General features: G+C 36.9%; 1 pseudogene; it reads left to right on the forward strand.

The window, feature by feature from the left end:
- Positions 1 to 13,226: 13,226 nt before the first annotated feature.
- Positions 13,227 to 15,581, forward strand: LOC144370182 (TOX high mobility group box family member 3 pseudogene; annotated as a pseudogene).
- The last annotated feature ends 3,649 nt before the right edge of the window (positions 15,582 to 19,230 follow it).

A 19,230-nucleotide genomic window follows, 5' to 3' on the forward strand; every position in this document is an offset into this window, starting at 1 on the left:
GCTTAAAATAAATGCCCTTACAATTTTTTTGGGCTGATCTGGAACAGACCTTATGTTCTTGGTCAGTCACCACCAGTGTGCTTCAATAAAGGTTTGATTTGATTATACCTGAGTGATCTGGAAGTCAATTTATGAAACCCTGAGATGTTGCTTTAAGTATAACATTACTAATAAAGCAGCTTCACTTGTGTTACAGCTTTTAACTGAATTTTTCAGTTTTTCATTAATTTGCTTATACAAATATACTTTAATCACTGGGAAGTACTGGGAGTGTTGGGTGCAATTAAAGAGTGAAATGAAATATTTAAAAATGAAAATACTTCACTTCTTTCTTCCCCTTGGTTCATGAAAAAGCAAAACAGATAGAAGTACTCAGATTCTTGGAAAACTTTATAGAGTAATTACCCTCACTCTTCTTGTACTACTTATATACTCTGGACATGAGGGAGAAGTTTCTGTTATGGCAGCTTAGCCTTTCCTCTAATGGATATATAAGGGGGTGTGCTACATGAAAATATCTATGTTGCTTCTTTTGTGGGATCTCACAGAATTTTATTCTATTGGCAGGATATTATTATCCTGCAAGAACTACTCTGCATTAAGTCAACCCTCTCAGAATTGATCTTTAAGTTAAAATACTTAATTTGAAGACAATTAGAAAAATATTTATTCCCATGGGAATATATTCCACAGTTCTTGGTTGTTTTAACATAAAACCTAGTGACTAGGATTGCATTGTTTTGTAACACTCTTTAGAGATAGTTACACTTTCTGGACTCTGTCCTTTACTCAAATACTCTTTAGCACAATATCCTCACAACAGTCTTGTCATAGTCACATACACCTCTAATCCCAGTCATTCAGGAGGCTGAGGCAGGAGGATCATCTGAGACCAGGCATTTGAGGTAGGCCAGCCTGAGCAATATAGTGAGACCCTGTCTAAACAAAACAAAACAAAAAGTAACTGAAATAGACTAATTAGTATAACTAAATGCCATGTAACTGGAAAACCACAGGCAGAAAAATAAAAATAAATCCCAATCTATCACCATGCTGAAAACTCAACTCAAAGTGGACTAATAACCTTGAAAGCAGACCAGAGACCCTACACCTAACTGAAAAAAAAAATGTAGGCCCAAATCTTCATCATGTCCGATTAGACCCTGACTTCCTTAACAAGACAGCTAAAGTGCAATAAATAAAATCAAGAATTATCAAACGGGATGGACTCAAACTAAAAACTAAAAATCTTTCTCTCAGCAAAAGAAAAAATCAATGAGGTGAAGAAAGCCTATGTTTTTGAGCATTTTTTTTTGCCACATGCATGTCAGATAGAGCACTCATCCACAGGATACATAAAAAAACTCAAAAAACTTAACACCAAAAACAACACAATGAATGAATAAATGGGCTAAGGAGCTGAACATACACGTCTCAGAAAAAAAAAAACATACATTTGATCAACAAATATATAAAAAATGTTCAAAATATCTAGTAATTAGAGAAGTGCAAAATCAAAACTACTCTTAAGGTTTCATCTCTCATCATTCAGAACTGGCAGTTATCAAGAATACAGACAACAATAAATGTTGGTGAGGATGTGGGGGAAAGACACACTCATACATTTCTGGTGGGATAGCAAATTGATGCAACCAATCTGGAAAGCAGTATGGAAATCCTTAGGAAGCTTGAAATGGAATCACCATTTGACCTAGCTATCTCACTCCTCAGTCTATACCCAAAGGACTTAGAATCAGCATACTACAGTAATGCAGACACATCAATGTTTATACCAGCTCAATTCACAATAGCTAAACCACGGGAAAAAACAAGATACCCTTAAATCAATGAATGGATAAATAATCAGTGGTATATATACTCAATGGAATATTACCAGGTTTAAAAGAGAATAAAATTATGGCATTTTCAGGTAAATGGATAGAGTTAGAGAATATTATGCTAAGAGAAGTGAACCAATCACAGAAAACCAAAAGCCACTCTGATAAGTGGATGCTTATCAATAATGGGGGGGAGGAGGCCATGGGAAAAATGGAGAAACTTTGATGGGACAAAGGGGAGGCAGGTGTGTGGAGGGGGCATGGGGGCAAGAAAGATGGTTAAAAGTGATGGACATCATTAACCAAGGTACATGTCTGACTGCACATAGGGTGCAACACTATATCATGTACAACTAGAAAAATGAAAAGTTGTGCTGCAATTGTGTACAATGAATTAAAATGCATTCTGCTGTCATATATAGCTAAGTACAATTAATTAATCAATTAATTAACTTTAAAAGGTAAAAGAAAAAAAGAAGGCAGGTGTAGACCTTGTCTAGAAGCAAAGGACAAGTAACTGTTTAATTTAGCACTGCGTGAAAGAAAACCATCTAGGCTTCCTGGCATTACAATGGCCAAGGAAGTGGACATAAATATGAAAAGAAAGAAAAAAGGAAAATAAAAAATAATATAATAAAAAAGAATTAAGAGAGGCATAGCAAAGTTGTAAAGGATCCAACAGAGGAAAACAAATTAGTGTCAATATTTATTGTACTTAGTGAGTCTGTGTATATGTGAGGGGGGTGTAGAATATGATGGAGACAGTGACGCCTCCCTGGAGAACTTGCTGCTCAGCTGTGGGAGAGCAAGCAAGTCCAGCAGATGCCCTTCACAAGGGGCTCTTTCAGGTTCACCACTTGCCTCAAGGTCACACCTTCCCGGAGCAGCCAGCATCCAAAGACAGGACAGACACAAAGGGAGAAGGCAGCTGAGGACAATTTCATATCCCATGCTGGCTCAGAGCTTTGAGTCTTCATCCAGCAATCATGGAAATTTTGCTTTGAAAGGAGACAATTAAAAAAAACAAACTCTCACACAACCCAAACACCATCTCAGCATCTGCTTTCAGAGACTCCAACCTGAGACCATGAAGCCCTATTACCTAAAATGAAACTTTATTATCAAACAAAAGTTCAAGGAGGGGAAAATATTGAAAAGCAATACATTCAATTTCAACACATTGTATTGGAGGAGACTTAGCAGAGATCTCCTGCAGGTACAATACTCAGGACTGTAGTGGAAGAATAAAGAATAAGTGGGAACTTAAAGTTGCAGACATTTGAATAATAAATCTGAAATATCTTTAATATTTTTATATGTTGTAGATATACTTTGGAGCCCATTTTTAAAGATTCAATTAAAAACTAAAACAAGAGATTTTTTTACATTATGATCATATTTTTATACAATCTGATGTTTAGCTATTGCAACATTTATATATCAACTCTGTTGTCTGATATGGGACCTTATGATGCTGAAGACATACAACAGATATGCTCAAATTAAAGTCAAGATTCTATCACCTCTGCAGCTATTTCTAGATCCAGCATCCCTATATCAAGCTATTTTCTTTATTGTCCAATTGACAAATAATTAATAGAGTCCCAATTGCCTGATTATAATGTCCTTGCTTCTTCTCTGACAGAATAGTTATTACATTTTAAGGGACTTTCTACATACACATTTATCAGCTTTTAGCTATTACTTCTGTCTTCACTAGGTTATATTAGGGTACTTTGTACATTTAAATCAGAATGAACAGTATTTATTCACATTTTATCTTTCATAAACATAGGAAAAAATAAAAGAAAAATTTTATCTCTGCTTTCACATTCCTGCCTAGGAGGTTTGAATGCTCAATGCCAATGTCGGTCTTCTTCACTTCCAATTTAAACCCTTTATGCTATTTTGATTCACATTTCATTATTTAAGGGTATTATATTTGTGCCAAGTAAATAATATATACACATATAACTTTGAAGTTGATTCTGAGTGTGTATAAAAAGGGAACATTCTCATGCCAATAACCAAATCAAAAACTGGTGAACACACAAACACACACACACACACACACACACACACACACAGAAAACATACCCTTACTCTCCTAAAAAGAGGAAATAAAATATTGTTTCTCTAATGATTACTTTGTAGTTAAATATTTGACAGAAAGAAATAATGCAAAAAAAAATATGCTTCCAAATCTAGTAAATCTGGCAGATGTAGACAAATGAATATAACCTGTAACAGCCAGGGTGATCATGTATCCTGGTTTACCAAAGGCAGTCCTGTCTTCTGCTATTGTTCCCACTCAACAATTTATTGCATCCCTTTAGCTTTTCAAATTGTCTTGATTTGAGAATCGAATAACACAGTCATATCAGAGTAAACTGATTAATAATTTAGCTTACAGTATGCTAAGCAACACGTGACCCAACATCAATGTTTTATTAAGTATTTCTTGTCAATAAATCACAGTTATTACTAGAAGGATAAAGTAGTTTGAATACTTTTGGGATTGTTACAAATTGTCTATTATATTTCATTTTGGAAAAAATGTAGAACTTATTTCAGGAATAACATGGTGTTTAAACATATTAGTTCATTACTCTCACTCATCATCATGGTGTAGAATAAAAAGGAAAAAATGCAGACTAGCAAAAGAGTTCAACATTAAACCAAAAATAGCACAGATAGCTACATTATTGCAATTTTGTTAATGGCTATGAAGAAGCATGGAGTGCCTTGAGAACATTAAACAGAGGGACAATCTAAGCTGGAGAAGGAGGAGTATTAGGGAAGCCCCCTGGAGAAGTATATATTTAAGAAACACCACGTAGGATAAATTGGAATCACCTTGGCAAAATGTAGGGGTCAGGGAAAGAATTTCCAGGCAAAGGAAACAATATGTGCAAATGTCAAACAGCATGTTCTAAAAACTTTATGTATCTTGGAAATGGAAATGAGAGCCATGCTTTGGGAAAGAAGGCAGATAAGGATCATATAAGCCTTTCAGGTCATGTGAAGGATTATAATCTTCATTTCAAACACCCTGAAAGTTTTAAGGCAAAGCAATGACACAATCAGACTCTATCAAATGTTTAAAGAATACCATCTCTTTCTCAAAATTTTCAAAAGTATTTAAGAGGGTGGTGCTGCCACCTGGGGGCTCAGCTGTAGTGCACTTGCCTGGCATGTGTGAGGCACTGTGTTTGATCCTCAGCAATGCATATAAATAAATAAAATAAAGGTCCATCAGCAACTAAAAAATAAATAAATAATTTAATAAAGAGTACTTAAAGGGAAGAAACATTTTTCCAAATAATTTTGTCAGATCATCATTATACAAATATCAACCAGATGAGAAAACAAGATAAAGAAAAATCAATGCCTCCAATGAACATAAAAACAGAAATCCTCAACAAAATTCTACCTCATTGAATTCAACAAAAAGTTTAAAGGATCATTCTCCATTTGGGATTTATCCCAGGAACAAAAACACATATAATAATCTATAAATCTCAAGCATGCAACCTATCCTTACCTCTACTAAATAATTATTTGGTATTCAATGAAAAGTGGATTCTGGCATCACTTTTAAAACTTCATTATTTAACCTTCCACAGCAACAAATCTCATCTGCATTCATATATATGAAAAAGTACACACACTTCACTATGAAGACCCTTTAGTCCAAGTAGAGATTCTTGCTTGTACTGGTTGGTGGGTAGGTTCCATGCAAGAGGCAAGCTTCTGCAGCCAAGCAGATCTTAATTCCAGCAGATCACAGAAGCATGAAGCCAATTCTCTTTTGCAGAGTTCCAGTGTTCTGAATCCAAATGACAGGAAACTTTGAAAACTCCATAACAGTTTGTCACTAGAGCTTATTCTGCTAGGATTTTATGATCCTTGGGTCAATGCTTTTTGTCCACATTCATGCTAATCAGGGTTTGGAAAATGTAGCAATGCAACTGGTCCAAATTTATGCTAATGATGGTTTGGAAAAGTACACATGCTATTGGTTACCACTTGAACCCGAAACTTTGGCTCAGAGATCACTTCAGTTTTGCTCACAAGGGGCATGGCAGCAGAGACAGGTCAGTGTACCCAACTCCCCTGGGCCCTGGCCTGTACCTGCATAACAGGCTAGGCTGCATGGCCCACCACCACCCTTTCCACTCCAGTCAAGCCAGAACCAACACTGGAAGAGCATTCTAAGAAATAATCCAGACTCAGAAAGCAAGAGTTGAATATTTTCCCTGATGTGAAGGATGTTGCCAAAGTTAGGGAATCATAGCCACTTAATTTTCAGTCATTTAGCTTCTAGCTTCCTGGAAGATGCCATAGTACTACAATATAAAATACACTATTTGAGCATGGTCAACAGAGAAAGAGTAACATTGAACTAAATTAAGCTTAGCTTTACAAATAATTTGTTTGGAGTGATTAATTAAACAATAATTTGTGAGAACTAATAACACAGAAGTTTTGCCCAAGACAATATTAAAAAATGACACACTCCTCATTTTATTTTGAGAATATATTAGTGGACTGTAAACTTAATTCTGTGAATATGTGGTAGAAATCTTTTAAATACAGGTTCTTATGAGTGTGGCCTAATTTTATTTCAGCCCATTTTCTTCATTTTTTATATCCCAACTTATAAATTCCCTCCTAATATCCAAGTTACTAATTCAATATCTATTTCCAGAACACTACCCCTGCCCTGGGCTCCCTACTGTTGTCTGCACTTCATGCCAAGGAATTTGAGACCTATTATATTTGAGTTTTCTGTAATATGAATAATAGTATACAATTTTTTCAGTATTATCTATCCATACATGCAACATCATTTAAAATAAATGTTTTCTTAAAGTAAATCTTGGTAATTCTCTGATTACCTTCTAGCTAAGCCAGTCCTTTAATGAACCTGTTCTCCCAGTTTATTGAGATTTTGATATTGCAAAATATTAAGCTAAAATCTTGTACCCATCCTGTCATTCACTGTGCCATGTTTTTAAACCACCAGTCTTCATTTACTTATTGATCTTTTCACCATAATTATGCAGTCAGTGGAGACTTGGATACCACTTATCACTTTGTTTCTCAGATTCTACACCAGGAAGCTCACAGGCAGGTTGTAAAGATAGATTGCAATTGGGGATCTACCTTCTCTGCAAATTTAGTTACATTTGTGAAATTAAAACAACAAAATAAAAATATGCCAAGGCCAACAACAAAAAGCCCTTTTATATCTGAATAGCTGATCTGGACCTTTTTCTGTTATTCACAATGTATATTTTAAACCTGAACTCTCAACTCTTAGTTCTCATGGGGCTTATTCTCAGTATGTCGCCTACCTTGTGCTTCATGGAAGTAAAAACAGTAGCATTATGTTTTTTCCTCCTTTTGCCCAAAAACCATTTTCCTCTTTACTTTGTCATTAGTCCAGGTGAAATTGTCTCCCATATAGTCCCAAAGTTTTCTCCCTCCATTAGAACTATATAAAAGTTCTTTTTTTCCTGTGCATTTATTCTTTTGTTGTATTCCCTCCTCACTTTGCTTCCTTCTACTTCCTACATAATTTCATTTAAAAAATAAGTGTTTTTAATATCTCTTAAACCTATTCTAAAATGTTCTTCTTTATGTATCATTCCAGATGTTGTATACTTTTCATTGCTAGTTTTACTGAAATTATGATTAGTATCAACTTGTTTCATTTTTTTAACCATTCTTCTTTTCAGGAGAATTCTGTTGATGGGGTTTAACATGGAAGAAAAAGGGGGCTTTAACTGCCCCCTCAGTTTTCTAAATTCTATGCTTACTTTCACAGTGAACTTTATCCCTTTCTCTGGGAAATCTTCCACCTTTGATTTCCAAGACACACACATATTTGATTAACTCCCAAGTACTCACTCTCAAAAATGTTAGCAAATCCTAAATTTAAACATTTTGGATTAATCTTTCTCCAGAATTCCAGTCTTATATTTCTCATACAAATTAATTCCTAGTAAGTACAAAAATCTCTAAAGTGTAAAAACTGACACTATATCCATTAGTTACCAAGAAATGACCCTTCTTTCTTATTTCCCAGTGTTACTTAACTATTGAGATAATTTTATATCTATATACCCTGCTCCAATTTTTTCTTCAGGTCCTCCCATCTTTGGGGCTTTTTGCTTTTGATTCATTTATGTAAAAAAATTATGAAACTACTTATTTCAATTTTCATAAGATTTTAAAAAATAGTTACTCCTATTTTGGTTGTAAATGGCAAAAACCTAAGTACATTCACTTTGTCTGTTTAGTGGTTTTTTACAGAATTTATTGGACCAAAATACTGAATACCAGAAGGGTCTTCAGCTTTTGGCCTGAATGGATCAAAGTGTGTAGAAATGTCCTTGGCTCTTTCTGTTCATGCTTCACTCTTGCTACCCTCATAGATTCTTATTTACAGGTTCTCTGTTAGTTTCTCACTATGGTTCTCTTAACTTTATTCTATCAATTTAGTAATATGATTGATATGAAATGTCTATTATGTGAGAGTTCCAAATAGCTGATTATCCATAAACACTTGATTTATAATACACCTTAATAGCAAGACCAGAGAAAGTAGTGCTTGAAGTGGCCAGGACTGGAAAAACTTGTCTACATGCATCTACATAATTCAGATTTATTCAATTCAAAATGACTGAGCATCAGGAGAAACTGATAACCACAGAGGAAAATGAGTGATAATCTAAATTGCTGATACCTATTATATTTCTGTAATACACAAACTTGATATTTGATAGGTACAGTCTAAACTCTTGAGAATGGCATGCAAGCCTCTTCACATACATCCTAATTTCTATGTTTCCAACATAGAACTAAGTTCTATGTTTCTCAATCCTGGCCTTACTGGAATTCATGGATCTTCATCAGGATCATCAGAATTCATCAGGATCAGGTGCAAATGGCTCATTCTGCTCTTTGAAAAATCTTTGTATTCCCCATTGACTACCAGTGCCTCCTTCATCTTTTCAGGTAGAGCTCATTTTCCATTTTCTTACTTCCTCTAAAGAGATTTATTCATCTCCAGGTAAAATCTAATTCCAATGTTGAATACCATATCAAAGTCCCTACTACAAACTTCCCCATTCTTCTTTTATTTTCTGAAAGTAGGGGCCATACCCTACTTGCATTTAAATCTTTGGCATTGGGGGTAATGCTGAAAATATTCCAGGAGAAATTCCTGACATGGAACATATGCTCAGTAAGTATTTGTTAACATAACTTTCTGTATGGTTGTCTGTTTTTGCTCTGCTAACTGCCTTCTCTGCCCTGTAGTCCACTTCCTTGTGATTTGCAAAATTCAATAGGATGAGGTCTTCTTCCTTAATTATTTGGACCACAAACAGCTCAAGGCAGCTTTCCTTTCAGAGAGCCAAATTGGGCTCTGTCAGAAATAGTCCCTGACCAAGTAAAATTGGCAATTGGCAAAATAGATAAAATAAATTTTTTTATTCATTTCAAATTCAGATTTAGTATGTTTTTTGAAAGGTTGCCCCATAACAATACCAATGTTATTTTCTCATTTGTATTGGATCTGTCTCCAGCTCAGCAATGCTTCTTGGCTTTCAGTTATTTTGAGATTTGGACGCTAAAATTTAGTCTTATATTTAAGATGTTTTTTTCAAAAAATGCACACTTACTTAGCTAACTGTCTACTGGACATTGTCCAGTGAATTTTCTATAGCTGTCTATGGTTAAACTTCCCTGAACATATTACACCTAAACTTTCTCCAACATGTCCCATGAGAGAAAATTGCACCATTCATTATCCAGTGGCTTAAACTATAAGTGAGAAAGCCATCCTTTTCTCCATCAGTCAGTCAGGCATGGAGAAGATGATGCTGGGATGGTAATAAGATTTGGCAATGAGCAAAGCTTGTGGTAAAAACTACCAAAGTGCCAGACATGGTGGCAGATGCCTGTAATGCCAAATGGCTCAGGAGGCTGAGGCAGGAGTATTTACATCTCAAAGCCAGCTTCAGCAATTCAGCAAGGCCCTAAGCAACTCAGACCATCTCTAAATAAAATGTGAAAAAGTGCTGAGAATATGACAGTGGTTAATGCTACTGGTTTCAATCCCTAATACCAAAAGAAAAAAAAAAAAAAGAACCCACAGAACAAACAAACAACAACAAAAAACCCCTAAAATCTACTGAAGTGTTTAATTTCAGAGATGAAAAATAAAACAATGGAAGTTAGTAATTTTTTTTCTGCTCCCAATGAATAATTTTTCTTTTTGAGTTTCCTGGTTGGGTTATTTTAAGTTCCCTGGGCATAAGTATAGCTCAGAAATTATCCTTATGGACATTCCACCAAAGCATTTTTAACTTGTTATTTTTAGTTATATATAAACACCAGGGTATACCCTGATATAATCACAAAAGCATGGAACACAGTGCACTCAAATTCAGCCCCCAGCACTCGGCCCACCATATCTGCCACTCACAGCTTTCCTCCTCCACTCCACTAATCCCTCATCAATCAACCAATAGTTTACTATTTTCTTTTTAGTCAGTGTCCTGTGGGTATCCCCAATGCCAAGACTTACCATGCCACATTCATGCACATATTCAGTGTTTAGTCACATTCAGTGTTTTTTCCCTTTTCCTGTCCCTTCTTCCTCCTTCTCAATCCTAGTCATCTACTCTACTGATCCTTCTATTTCAGTGAAATTATCTCTTCCTTTTTCTGCCCCCCATTTCTCTCTTTTATGTTTTTAATCCAGAACCCTCCCTCCAATTTTTAATTAATTTTCTCATATCAGAGAAAAGATTATACCTTTGACTTCTTGGGACTGGTTTATTTCACTTAGGATGGCAGTTTCATGTATTTAACAGAAAATTTCACAAAGTAATTCTTCTTTATGGCTGAGCAATATTTTATGTGTATATATAACATATTTTCTTATATCTTCATCTGTTGATGGTCACCTAGGTTGGCTCTATAGTTTGGCTATTGTAAATTGTGCTGCTATAAATATTGATGTGTTTGTATCAGTGTATTTTGCTGATGTTAAATTCTTTGGAAATATACTGAGGAGTGAGAGAGCTGGGTGATATGGTGTTCTACTCCTAGTTTTTAAAGAAATCTCTATAGTGATTGCAAGACTTATTGCTATTTAGCAAATAAGAGTCAAAGTATATATTCCCTTTTGCTTTGTGTTTATAGTATTCATCATCCAAATTTTAATTCCTTAACTATAGAAGTCATTTTCCTTCAATTCTCTAAAATGAAAATATTCCTGTATTATTAAAATTGTGTAAAATCATCAGCTTAGAATCAAACAAAATTTTAATTATACAAAATATTTGGTAGAACTACCTAAGAAGAAATTTAAAAAATTTGGCCCAGGTGAAGATGACTTCATTAGTTCAGTATAACTTTAGTAAATATATTTATTTACAGATCAGATTGAAATATGTGCATCACTTCTTTGTCAATAGGGTTTTTTCAAGCACATTGTCTTTTTTCTCTTAAGTGGCAAACAGAGATCACAAAAAGTCACATATAATACATTTTTTCTCAAAGAACAACACATTAGACAATGTATATTGTTATTCCATTTGTGGATATGAGGAGCTTCCAGGCATATACATACTGAAGTACTGGTCCTGACTTACAATGATTATTGTATAATTATAATAATAATAAAATAACTAAGACATCATTGTAGACTTCACAGTTTGTCTCAATGTTGAAGAACAGAGTCTCTCATTTGAGTTTAAATCTGGGGTCTTGGGTAATTGCAGTAGGCAGGTCATTTTTCTTGCTTCATTGGTATGATAGGGGTGATATTATAGAGAACGTATTGTATAAGATGATTACAAACATTAAATGAGGTAATATATTCAAATCATTTGAAGCAGTGTCTAATACACAATGCTGAAGTGCTTCTCTTAGCATTGTTGTTGTTCAGCATCCACCTACCTCCCATTATCTCATGCCATCCACTCACTTCCTCTCAACAGTAACTAGATTTTGTTTCTAAGTTGCGTTTGTTCAAGAAAGAACACTTCTTCATGGCAAAGGATTAACCTAACCATACATCATATAGTTTCCTTAACTATGAAAGGTAGCTTAGGTTTGGAAGACTTCTATTTTAAAATAATTATCTTTTGCTAACTGATGATTTGTAATCCATTTACTGAGAACTTTTAAAACATATGTAATCACAATCAGTCCTTATATCTCCACAGTGTGGTTTATTATATAATTTTACAGCTGTGAAAAAACAAATGAGGTTAAGGAATCCAGATTTGCTCTCAAAACAATAATTATTAAGAGATAGGTATGAAGTTTAAAAGCAGGATGACTTTACATTGACACCAAAGTAATCCTTTCATATTAAAGACATCTTCAAGGAAACTGGATATACTATATCAAAGAGTAACAATCTATTACTAGTAGTTTTCTAAAAAAAGAAGTCTGTGTTTGTTTGTGTATGGGTATATATATATATATATATATATATATATATATATATATATATATAAAAGTATGTATATGTAATATATAATGAAATATATGTATAAATATATATGCACTTTGTAATCATGCATCAATGGGAAAATCAGTATATAAGACACAATCAAAAAACTATATATGCCAATCAACTACTAAATTTAAAAAGTACTTATCTTCCTTTTAACATTAGCAGTTGAATGAGATGGTCATTTAAAATAATTCCAAATTAATTTGAATCATTAAAGTATTTGTAATTTACTGATGTATGTCAAAATAGCTGTCAGGAAGGAAAAAATGTGCTATTTTATAAAAAGAAAGAATTTTTCTTACCTATGACTTGCTTTAATTATATTGACTAATAAATGCCAGATATTTCCATTCAATGAAGAATTTATGTCTCTCATTCCTACCAAGATGACAGACTCTATATTCAGTTACACTTTGATATTCTACTGAGAATAACTGAATTCAAAACTAATCCCATCATTTCAGAATAATTCAACAATTAAGGAAAAGCACAATTAGCTTATAAATAAAAAATGGATACTGAACAAAATGATATGAAAAATAGTGCACAGTAGCTGACATGAGAATGCACTACCTATCATCTCATAAGAAAAAAATATATTTTAAAAAATATTACAGGGGGGAGGGGCCGGGCCCCTTGTCTCCGTGGCTCCTCTCCTCAGTCGGCCCTGGGAGGAGGAGGAGGAGCGCGGCCAGCCGCCGTCGCCACCGCAGCCGCTGTCCCAGCCTCGCCCAGCGCACCTGAACAACCCGCGCCGCCCCGGGCCCCTGCGCTGTGCCCTGCGACCTGGGCGCCTGGCCCGCGCGCAGGCTATCTGGGTGCCTTGGCGGGGCGCGTCCCCCTGGCCGCGGCGCGTTCCCCTGGCCGCCTCGGGCTCTCCCGCGGCTCGCGTGGCCGCGCCTTTGTGTGAGGCGATCGCGGCTCTCGGGCTCCTTGGGCTCCGGTCGCTACGCCCCTCCAGCCCCGAGTCCCGCGCGCCAACCCCGGGAGCCCCCAGTCGGGCGCCCCGGACGGTGGATCTAGTGGTTGCGAGGAGGCGGGCACCGGCCCCGGCGAGCCCCAGTCCTGGCCCTCGGCCCTGGCATGGATGTGAGGTTGTACCCAGGGGCGGCCGGGGACCCCGCCGGCCTGGACTTCGCGCAGTGCCTGGGGTACTAGGGCTACAGCAAGTTTGGAAATAATAATAACTACATGAGCATGGCAGAAGCCAACAGCACATTCTTTGCTGCCAGCGAGGAGATATTCCATACGCCAAGCCTGGGGGACGAGGACTTTGAAATCCCACCCATCAAGCCTCCTCCAGAGTCTGACCCCGCCCTGGGCATGCCTGATGTACTGCTACCCTTTCAAGCTCTCAGTGATCCACTAATTGCCTTCCCAGGGAAGCGAATTCACACCCCAGTTTCCTCCTCAAAGCCTGGATCTTCCTTCTATTAGGATCTCAAGAAATCTTGTGGAACAAGATGGTGTGCTTCATAGCAGTGGGTTACATATGGATCAGAGCCACACACAAGTCTCTCAGTACCGCCAGGACCCCTCCATGATCATGAGGTCCATCGTCCACATGACAGATGCTGCGCGATCAGGGATCATGCCTCCTGCCCAGCTCACCACCATCAACCAGGCCCAGCTCAGTGCCCAGCTGGGCTTGAATTTGGGAGGAGCCAGCATGCCCCATACCTCTCCTTCACCTCCAGCAAGCAAATCGGCCACGCCCTCGCCTTCCAGCTCCATCAATGAGGAGGATGCGGAGGAGGCCAGTAGAGCCATTGGAGAGAAAAGAGCCGCTCCAGATTCTGGCAAGAAGCCCAAGACTCCAAAGAAAAAGAAAAAGAAAGATCCCAATGAGCCGCAGAAGCCAGTATCTGCATATGCCCTGTTTTTCAGAGACACACAGGCTGCAATTAAAGGTCAAAACCCCAATGCAACCTTCGGAGAGGTCTCAAAAATCGTCGCGTCTATGTGGGACAGTCTTGGAGAAGAGCAGAAGCAGGTATATAAAAGGAAAACAGAAGCTGCCAAAAAGGAATACCTGAAGGCCCTGGCTGCATACAGGGCCAGCCTTGTTTCTAAGGCTGCCCAGACCATTCGTTTTGTTCAGCAGACCCTGGCGACGACCAATCTGACTTCCTCCCTCCTTCTCAACACTCCGCTGGCTCAACATGGAACGGTACCAGCCTCACCTCAGACTCTCTCACAGTCGCTCCCTAGGTCAATCGCTCCCCAAACCCTTAACCATGAGACTCCCCATGAACCAGATTATCACATCGGTCACCATGGAGGCCAACATGCCCTCGAACATTGGGGCTCTGCTGATAAGCTCCATGGGGACCACCATGGTTGGCTTAGCCAACTCCACCCAAGTGAGCAACCCAACAGCATCAGATGAAATTGCAGCAGCAGCAACAGATGCAACAGATGCAACAGATGCAGCAGCAGCAACTCCAGCACCACATGCAGCAGCACATGCAGCAGCACCTGCAGCAGCAGCAGTAGCAGCAGCATCTCCAGCAGCAAATCAACCAACAGCAGCTGCAGCAGCACATCCAGCTGCAGCAGCTGCAACACATGCAGCACCAGTCTCAGCCTTCTCCCCGGAAGCACTCTCCTGTCACCTCTCAGATTACATCCCCCATCCCTGCCATCCGGAGCCCCCAGCCAGCCTCTCAGCAGCACCAGTCGCAAATCCAGTCTCAGACACAGACTCAAGTATTGTCACTGGTCAGTATTTTCTGAAGATGCACGCAGCAGGTGGATTTGCGTGCAGAGGAGAGCGACACAGGAGGGGAAGGTACACGGGGCTGGAACGTGTAAGCTGGTGTTGGTTATGCAGAAATGTGTAACAGATCAAACGGTCCTCTCGAGTGTCTATTAGATAGGCAATAAGAACTACAGTGTAGCTGGGTACCACCTCTTAGCTGACTATCAATCACTTCGTTTTTAAACAAGGAAAGCTGTGCTCTTTTATGTGATGCCTTTTTTTTTATTTATTCAAGCTATATCTACAATATGTGAATCAAACCATTTAATGAATCCTGGGACATTACTGATGACTATAAACTGGCCTCTCTGAGTCATAGAAAATGGCCTTATTTCTCCAGAAGTGAGTTAACCACACTTCCAGGCTGTTTGAACTTCCGAAGCTCTAAAAATAAAATAAAATAAAAATAAAAAGCACAGTTGCAACTACCTGAAATATGAAGATCCAGTTTCATACAAACATTTGTATGATGTAAATTGTTGATGGCATTTTTTTGTCATGAAAAAAAATAATAATGTAAATCACAGACTTTTGCCAAAGCTCTTATTTTTTTTCCTAAATCTCTCTAGAAAAAAATGCAAGTGATTAAATTCAATTATTGACTCATTTCCACTTTTTATCCAGGACTTCTCCAAATCAAGCCACAGTATATGTTGTAACAATATCTATGACCACTGTTAGCCCATCTCGTTCATTGCAATTAGAAGAAAAGAAATGTGAATACTATATTCCATGTTTTGAGTGACAAGTTTCGAAAAATAAAAACACTGTATTTTTAAAAGGGAAATGCACTTAAATGAAAACAGTTATTACAAAAGTTAAGATTTAAAAAGAAAAAAAGCAAGAGTTTTTATTATGATTTAATACCGGTAGAATATTTAAAAGGCACACTACATCTGAATAATCAATGTAAATATTTTCTTTCAAAGTTGTAAGTTTTCATATCATGTGTTGTAAAGTTTTCCTAAATGAGACTTTAACGTAAACACTGGTGACATAAACTGTGGTGAGCCGTTCCTGCGGACTGTGGTCGCCATTACATGATGGCGCTGGCTCCGTTGTGGTCTGTGAAGGACAACTCCATATCAAAGAGAGTTGGCGTGTTCCCAGCTCCTTATCAGAGAAAGTTGGCGTATCATTTTCTAGCACCCTGTGAGAAGGGTACACGTGGCAGCTTTGCATTGGGGTTCACGGTGCTTTATTAAGGCTGGGAGGGGCATCCGAGGGAGTAGTAGAAGAATTATTAGAAGAATATCAAGGGCCTGAATAAACTGCTGAAAGAAGATTCCTGAGTCGCGTCTTCCTTGCGGGCAAGGGGGGTCGCGACAATAAACCATTCATTGCTATGTTGCTTACTGTGTTTTTATACTTTTTTATGAGTTAACGATAGCAGCGATTAAGTTGTTTGTATTTTGCTTAAACTGAAACAAAATGCTTTTATCTTGCTATAGAATAAACACATTTCAGTAAAAACTGTGGATTGTATTTTGATGCAACAACGAGGAAACTGTTCACTTTTCAAATAAAATGCTATGTCAAATTTCACTTTGGGTTTCCTTGAATACATATAAGATGGGGAAATAGGGCACGTGCTCCATTAATTTCCACCCCAGCTTCGTTGTTTCATTTTCATTTGGAAACGTGATATTCGTAGCTAAGAATTCTGATTAATCACGCTAAAACCAGAGTCCTTAAAAAGTACTGGAAATACCTTTATAATATTCTTTTTGTTAAGATGCAGCTACAAGGTAAATAGAGAAAAGCAATCATCTTCTCTTTGGGGGCCACAACTATCTGGAATGATGTGGTTATTGCTATTAAAATGGATGGTGAATGCTAATTTTAAAGCCAAAATAATTATTTCAGTGCCCATTTCTTCCTCCTCTTTTTTGCTCTATGGTGGCTTCTCTTTGAGAGCTGTGTGACCACTATCCCCAGTTGTCTTGCATGATTAATTACAGCATCTGTCCTGTCAGAAGCTATAATAAAGAGGTCTTGATAAAAATTGCAAATTACCACTGGCAACAGTCTTAAACTGCTTATGATGAAATGAAAATTAAAAACAGCAAGTGTCAACTCTGCCCAGAATCCCAATCTGGAAAAATGAGGGTGTGTGTGTGTGGTGCTGTCCAGAGATACTGTGTGCAAGACATTCAAAAATAATAGAATATGGATTCCTCAAAGTTGTTGTATTTCAAAGAATATTTACTGTATGTTATGGGTTATGAATAATGAATTCAGCTTTCCATATTTCATAATCTTTGCATACTCTGTATTATCTACAAATATTAAACAGCAAGAGATTCTAATTATAAATTATAGATTTCTTGCCGTAGAAAAATTTATGTCTAAATTGAAGCTTTTCATAAGATGTATTAGTTGGCAGGTATCCGTGTTCAAACAGTCTTAGGAAGATGCCTAATCACATCTACAAGGGGGCATTCTATTCCACAAAGAAATACATCAGACCCATCAGAAGCAGAGCTGATGGTAAAAGATTTTCTGTGAATTGAAACTAACATTACATAACAATAAGAACCATTTTATATTCTGTTGTGAAACCTTTAGACAAATGTCTTCAAAATTAATTGCTAAACTACATGTGACAGTAATTGTGCATTAGTTCTATAATTGTCATTTTGAAAACCCATGAAGTATTTCTTGGAAAAAAATAATAATACTGTATTCTGGTTCATTTCTCTTTGAGCATTTTGGTCACAGCATTTGTTTTGCTCCAATATTTTCTTGAGGATTCTGCATTATTTGTTCACTTCCATTCCATTCAAGTCTTGATTAATACATTAGGAAGAAATTGAGTAGTTGACAGCATGGCCTTGAGTCTGGAGCAAATGATAAAAGAAGAAGGGAGATTCGTTTTACAGTTTATGGCTTTCCTTTTGTTCAGTATTCTGTCCCCTGTGAATCAAAGGATGATAGATCATGTAGTCTATTTATGAAGCTGAACATTTTTTTCAAATAAGCAGTTTAACAAGAAGCCAGGTAAAGAAATTACATAGAGCCAACATCCTCTCAGGAAAAAAAAATAGAAGTGGAGTTGGATGACCATGTTTTTTTTTTTTTAATTTCAAACACACACACACACACACACACACACACACACACAAACAAACAATTTACTACATTAAATGATCAGTAGTAATATATTGACAAAAATGAGAAGTTCAGTCTTAGAAATGTCAAGTTTGTGATACCAACAGATCATCCAAGTAAAAATGACTGCTGGAAGTAACTTCAAATCACCTGCTATTCAATATTGACAAGGAGTTTGGCATTATACATACAAAAATAATAAGATATATATATATATATATATATATATATATATATATATATATATATATATACACACACACACACACACACACAGGGCTGGAGAACAGAAGCTATCTAGTCATGGAGACCAGAGAATAACTGTGCATGTCAGGGAAATCAGATGCATCAGGTATGTCAGTAGAGAAACAATGGAAAGTGATAGAAATCCAGAACCCAAGAGAAGAAATGCTCCAAGAAAGAGGGAAAATTATTTACAATTGTTAAAAAATGGTATGAGGGTCAAATAATGCAAATTCAGAACTGGCTTTATGGTTTTACCTTTTTGACATTAATAAAAAATTTGGTGAAGTCATGCAGATTATAATATAACTTCATCAGGTTGAACTGATAAAAGTAGATGAATGACTATAGATTTTAGGTGTAGACAATATTTTTAAGGAGTTTTCCAATTAAATGGACAAAGGAATAAATTGGTTGAACAACAACAACAACAACAAAAAAAACAGAAAAAGCTTCACAGAGAAATGTTATTCTAGTAGGGATCATCCCATTTCCATTAGCAAAGGGTGCTATTGACTCAGGAGAGAAGAAGATGATGCAAAAATGATGTTCCTAAGTGGAATCTAGTTCACAGTGGAGGTTATGGCCCCCCTAGGGAGCTTAGGCAACTGATCAAAATAATAGGATGGAAAGAATAGTATATCAATCATGTTCTAAAATCTAGGATATGTAAATTTTATGGATTGGACACATAATAGCATCTAGCCTGGTCACTGTAAGCAACCGTGTTT

Source organism: Ictidomys tridecemlineatus, chromosome 13, assembly GCF_052094955.1.
Source record: "Ictidomys tridecemlineatus isolate mIctTri1 chromosome 13, mIctTri1.hap1, whole genome shotgun sequence".
Taxonomy (NCBI): Eukaryota; Metazoa; Chordata; class Mammalia; order Rodentia; family Sciuridae; genus Ictidomys; species Ictidomys tridecemlineatus.